The sequence below is a fragment of the Ornithodoros turicata genome, chromosome 6 (genome assembly GCF_037126465.1).
Source record: "Ornithodoros turicata isolate Travis chromosome 6, ASM3712646v1, whole genome shotgun sequence".
NCBI classification, from domain to species: Eukaryota; Metazoa; Arthropoda; class Arachnida; order Ixodida; family Argasidae; genus Ornithodoros; species Ornithodoros turicata.
The window spans coordinates 46,955,912-46,961,911 of NC_088206.1; positions in this window are offsets into that span (position 1 = coordinate 46,955,912).

Sequence of the window (6,000 nt, forward strand, 5' to 3'; positions counted from 1 at the left end):
ATCGTCATGGCGGCTCCGGTGGTGATAAACAAACCAATGAGAGGCGAGCAACTCTGATTGACAGGTCGAGCCTCTTTTTTTAGGCTCCTCCCAGCCTCCCTTTTAATACACGGCTCTGGTTCACCCCAGTGCCGTGTATTAAAAAGGAGTCTGGCCATTAGGAGGGGCCTAAAAAAGAGGCTCGCCCTGTCAATCAATCTTCGGCTCATTTCATTGGCTGCCAATTTCTACGGGGGCCGCCATGACACCGAAATTTCTCCAAAATGTTGGATGGTGCTTGGAGCGGCGAAGCGGAGATTTAGTGACAATTTTTTTTTATAAACTACTCTAATTTTATTCTGTGAGTATACATCCTCTTGTCACTAGCTGCAAAGTCGGCTTCAACTTTCTTCTCTGCCATCATTACTTACGCGAAAATAACATATTTCGTCATACCGTTAGCCCTAGTGAAGACCGTGATCTCAAGAAAATAACACGAAAAACGCCACTGATGACTAAGATTGTGCATAATATCATTGATTTTTTTATACTACATCTTTGGGCATTTTTGGTTCCATCTACTTACGTTGCGTGATTAAAAGTTCCCACCGGCAGCCGTCTGTTACGGTGGTGGTGGTGGTGGTGGTGGTGAAAGGGCTCGCCGTTGTGCCTTCTGTTACGAAGAAGCGGTTCTGCCGCTCTCCTGGCCAATCAGTTCTGCCAGCAACCATTTCTGCAGTTCTGAATCTTCCCAAGTTAGTTAGTTAGTTCATTATCGTAGGCATATCATATCCTAGGCATATCCATGCAGATGGCGTTGATAAAAGTGGGCGCAAAATCCGTCGTTTTGATCTGTCACCAGTGATGTCCGTTTCAATCCAAATCATTATAGTTTCTCCAAGATGGTGGCACCCATTAAATAAGGTTAAGGTGTAAGTACTGGATGGCCTGCAATAATAGAGAACTGTACATCAACCAGTCTTGGCTACGAGCGTGAGGAGAGGACGATGACAAAATCGGTAGCCAACAGAAGCAGCGGAGCAAGGGTTGCCAACAGTTTTTGGAATTGCACCAGTTTTTCGCAGGCTAAAAATACGCGACGTTTCCTGGGCTGCTTCACTATGGCTGCCTCGGGCGCCTACATTGAGAGAGGGAAGAGCCCCGTTCAAGTCCTTTGCTGTCCTCCGATCCTTCTCCCCGCCTCTCCTTCAGCATCTCTCCGTAAGATTTCTATGCCATTTTGTGACTGCGTTAGTGTCACTAAAAGGCGACTTCAAAGGCCGCATTCAACAAATCAGGGGAGAGAACGACGTTATTCGGGATGATGGTTTGGCTGGAGCGTATAAGACAGTGAAGAGGAGGAAAAAATTGTCCCAGAAAAAAAAATGGTCCTTCCCTGGCATTGTAGGAAGAAATTGTCCCCTGCCTTCCCGTGGGGGTGCAGGAAAGAACGCTATTCGAACTGCTGGCGCTGTGTTGGCAGAGGGGATTGTTTCTTTCTTTTTTTACAGCAGCAGCTTTTATGTGCAGACCGTGGTCCGCGGAGCTCCGCACGAAACGTCTCTGAAACGGGTGAGGGCGGAAGAGGAAAGCGAGGACAGTGTGCGGCGCGTGGACGATTCCGCAGAGTTTCTGCAGCGCAGGACGTGGTGCATGATCGTTCAAGTCGGCGTAGCAGATAGAATGCATCTTGTGGCGGGCACAGCGATGCGGAGTTATCGCGCAGAAAGTCCCAACCGCGAATTACGTCGTAAGAGCAAGTAAGATGAACTAGGAACTCAGCCGGGTAACAGAGGTCTTCAATTGTAAGTCGGGCTGCGCATATTGCGACACGTAAATAGGTTTTTCTCTCTCTCTCTCTCTCTACTACAGGGACTACTATTCCTAAGATGCGAAGGCCTGAAAGAACTCCCTTCGGATATTGCCGCCGTTTACCTTTTTAAGTCTTAAAATTGTATTATATGTTTGTAGTACTAAACATGGGCGTTCCCAGGATTTTTTCCAAGGGGGGCGAAGTGCTTCAAGGGAAGGGGCAAGCGTGCAACCCCCCCCCCCCCTACCACCTCTTTTTCTGGAGGCGGACTGCATGTGCGGGTGTTTAGAGGTTCCTATTATGACATCTGAGAATAATCATGACGACCTATGAGTAAAGAGCGCACTATTTTCACAAGCGACTTTGGAGCTCCGGCTCGGCCCCCCCTTGCCCCCGTCTCAGTACGCCCATGGTACTAAAGTATAATGATTGCGGGAGGCAAACGTTGGCATCGATTGTAATGAAATAATATAGAACACAAAAATGTTTGTCAATCTACAAATGCATTCCGCATTTCTTACATTTCAGCGCGTAGGGAAGGCAAAATCATGAAATCGCGGCGCGCGCCATGGCAGGAACTGGGAGAGGGGAAGGAAAAGGAGGAAACGGATTGGATTGGATATTGTGTTAGATATTCGACTTTGGGGCGAGCGGTATCTTGCGCCACCTAGCCTATGATATCGCATGTTACAAAAGGGATGAAGCGAACCTGAATCTGTTTTTCAGCGCCATCTCTTGAGAGGAGCGGGCGAACCAACTGGTACATTTTCTTTCCACTTTTACAATCGTCCTTGCCACGGAGCGCGTTACCATTGTGCCTATGGGAGCTGTGGAGGCCTGGCGTTGCGCCCTCTTACATTGGTTCTCTCTTGTCTTCACTTCAGCCTGCACGGCAGAACGGTGTGGCTGTCTGCATGCTGAATAAAAGTGTTTCGCCAACAGTCTGGTGTTTTGCGCAATTATAACAAAGTGGCAACGAGGATGGATAACACCATGGCTACCGTCGGACAGATACCAGAGTTCAAACCAGAGGAAGGTTCCGTCGACATTTACATCGAAAGGTTTGAGCTATTTGCAAAGGTGAACAACATCACCGCTGATCACAAGACAGCAGTATTCCTGACAGTCCTTGGACCTACAGCGTATGCCACACTTCGTAGTCTACTGGCACCAGATGTCCCAAGCAATGCAAAATTTGAAGATCTGGTGGCCAAACTGAGAAGGCACTACGCACAGAAGAAATCATTTGTAGCAGAGCGCTATGTTTTTAGCCAGAGGGTACAGCGAGCCGACGAAAGCATTTCGGAGTTCTACGTGGAGCTCAAGAGGCTGGCCTGATCGTGTGACTTCAACAGCTTTCTCAAGGATGCTCTACGCGACAGATTCATTGCCGGACTTTGTGACGGAGTATTCATTGTCGACTTCTAGCGTTGGAGGACAAGGATGCGCATCTGGACAACGTTTACAACATCGCCACTGCCATGGAGGCTGCACAACGGCACGCAAGAGAAATGTGTCCAGATACCCTATACCCTGCTGGAGAAAGTAGACCCGATCTCATTAGGCGCCCGCATCAATTTCAATGAGTTTCAATTAGAATTTATGCATCCAATTCATTTAATGTGAATATAGCAGGTATTTCTCATTGAAGTAATGAGAAGTGTTGCGGGAAAGCTGACTTTATGTTTGAGCGCTTGAACGGATGTTGTGGTGAAGGAGTCTTCCAGGGAACCAGGATCTAATTTGTTTAATGAGAACCAATGACTTTCAATGAGAACTGAGACACCCAATTCATTTAATGTGAATAACGCAGGTATTTCTCATTGAAGTAATGAGAAGTGTTGAGGGAAAGATAGCTTCATGTTTTAGCTCTCTAACAGGTGTTGTGATGTAGAAGATTAATTGGAAATCAAGAACCAAATCAAGTAATTAGCTCACTTGGTGCCAATGAGAAACAATGATTTCCAATTGGAGTAATCTGAACCGACGTGTTGTGCAATGAAGATCCCCTTCGCAGAAGAACGACGAATTGGTCAATTGGTTTAGCATCGAACCATCATGATCACTGTGTCAATTGAATTAATGTGAGCAAACATGTTGTGCGGATAGGACATAGATGAAAGGATGAAGATCATGAAAGACACATTCGAGGGATAGAGCAAGTTGGTGTACACTGAATACAGAAGTGAATCATTCTAATTTAAAATATCTTCTTTTCGAAACGTGTTTGAATTCCTACACACTTCAACTGGCACAAACTACGCAACTGACGAGTTTTAAATTGCTTACATTTAAATCCATATATTTCTTTGCACGGCACGAGAGTGAAAGGGAATATTCTTTTCCCCAGGAGCATGCATATAGAAATACGCAGGAGTGCCTCAAGTGAAGTATGCTCTCTACCCATGCATAGTTTTGCACATTGTGTTTGCAAGTGGTGAACAAACTTGTGTAAACAATATATATCAAAACATATACAAATAATGTACGCTTGTATGTGACAGCTGTAAGTATATACTTCAAACAAGAAAATCTCAAAAACACGGTACATGACATCGTGTAAGAAAGATTGATGGTTATAGCTTACGTTATCTCAGAAAAAAAAGGAACTGCTAGAAAAGACATCAATGGTTATCTCAAGATTGTCGCACTACTAATACAATTAAAAACTTGAATGATACATGCAATGAAAGAAATTTTACCAAGAAAGGAAAAACAGTTTTTCACAATGGTAGTCATCACTCATATTCAATCTTGTCTGGCAACTTGGTCACCACAAACTGCTCATTTAGTGCCATGCGCATACGTCTACATGCCAACACTACAGGTGAAGGTATTCTTACTCACTGCGAAACATAGCATATTGTTACGTGTGTTCCGAACACTGTTGTATTCCAAAAGTGTCAGTGAACTTACCGTTTGCTGACCCTCTTGGCGAAAGCTAATGCGAATAATCTCGGCATATGACCCGCCGTCCAAACAAATTATCTTATTGTTTGTCCTCTGACATTTAATATGATATGTAGATTGTACACGACCCCTTTGGAGATTATTCGCTCGTAAGCGGTGGATGATGCAGGCGATACTGCCCTTGGATTTTTTTAATATGTTAACGGTCTCGAGCCCTACACCTTTCCCAAGTACCCGTGCAGACGAAAAGCTTTCAAATCATGTTGCAGCAAATGGTTCTGAAACAGTTGCGCAGCATAATTAAAGTGGCCACTGAAATAGGGCACCGATAGTACCAAAACTGAAAACACTTTTTTTGCAATGTGAGTCAAACAATGAAAACTGAAGGACACTGACGACTTGCAATAGAGGAGCTCTATTTCGCACGCAAACATAAGAATGAGCCTAGAAAAAAAAAAAAAAAAGACTGCCGAGGCAGTTTCTGTGCTGGGTCAATGCAGGTCGAATTTACATTGTGAAACCATCCAACTGCCATTCGAAAACAAGAATAGTTCAATGCTGGATTCGAGCTGGAAATGGGATGCATCCTTGTGGTATCCATGTGGGATGTTCCAGCGACTACGCCAGATAGTGTTAGATTCCTGGCTGTGAAGATAAGCTGGGCTTATATAAAGCGAAAAAAAAAGGAAGAAAGAAAATAACTTCCGAAATTAATTGCACAACGTGTACATATTAAATTATGCTAAAAAATACAATAAACATATTGATGAAATAATAAAATAAACGAAATAAGAATAATAATCCTAATAATAAATAAATAAATAAGATAATAAAATAAATAGAGACCGAAACGTGTGCAAAGTTATGCACACAACTCCGCGTTCCTGAGTAGGTTGCAAAAAACTGATTGTGCACTGCGACAGCTTTACCCTGCGACGCTTCAGCCACTGATCTCTATTTAGAAGGCTGGATAGCGGATGGGTGAGGGTATCGCGGGAAAGGGTACGACAACCGGCCGCCATATTGCGGTGCTCAAAAGAGCGATTACAGCCCATAGGAATGCATGTAAGCTGTGACATATTTTGCTGTTTGTGAGCGCTTCCCTTGCTGCTTCACTAAAATTTTGCCACGGATCGCTGCAGAAATTCCTCGTGATTAGGTTCCTTACATTTTTTGTGTGAAATCCTGTCACGTACATGTTATTTCCTGTCTATTTTGTACTCGTGTGACGCTCGTGTCGTTCCAATTTTGTACTTTGAACTTCTATTATGTGATTTGCTGGTTTCGTGTGGTGTTGT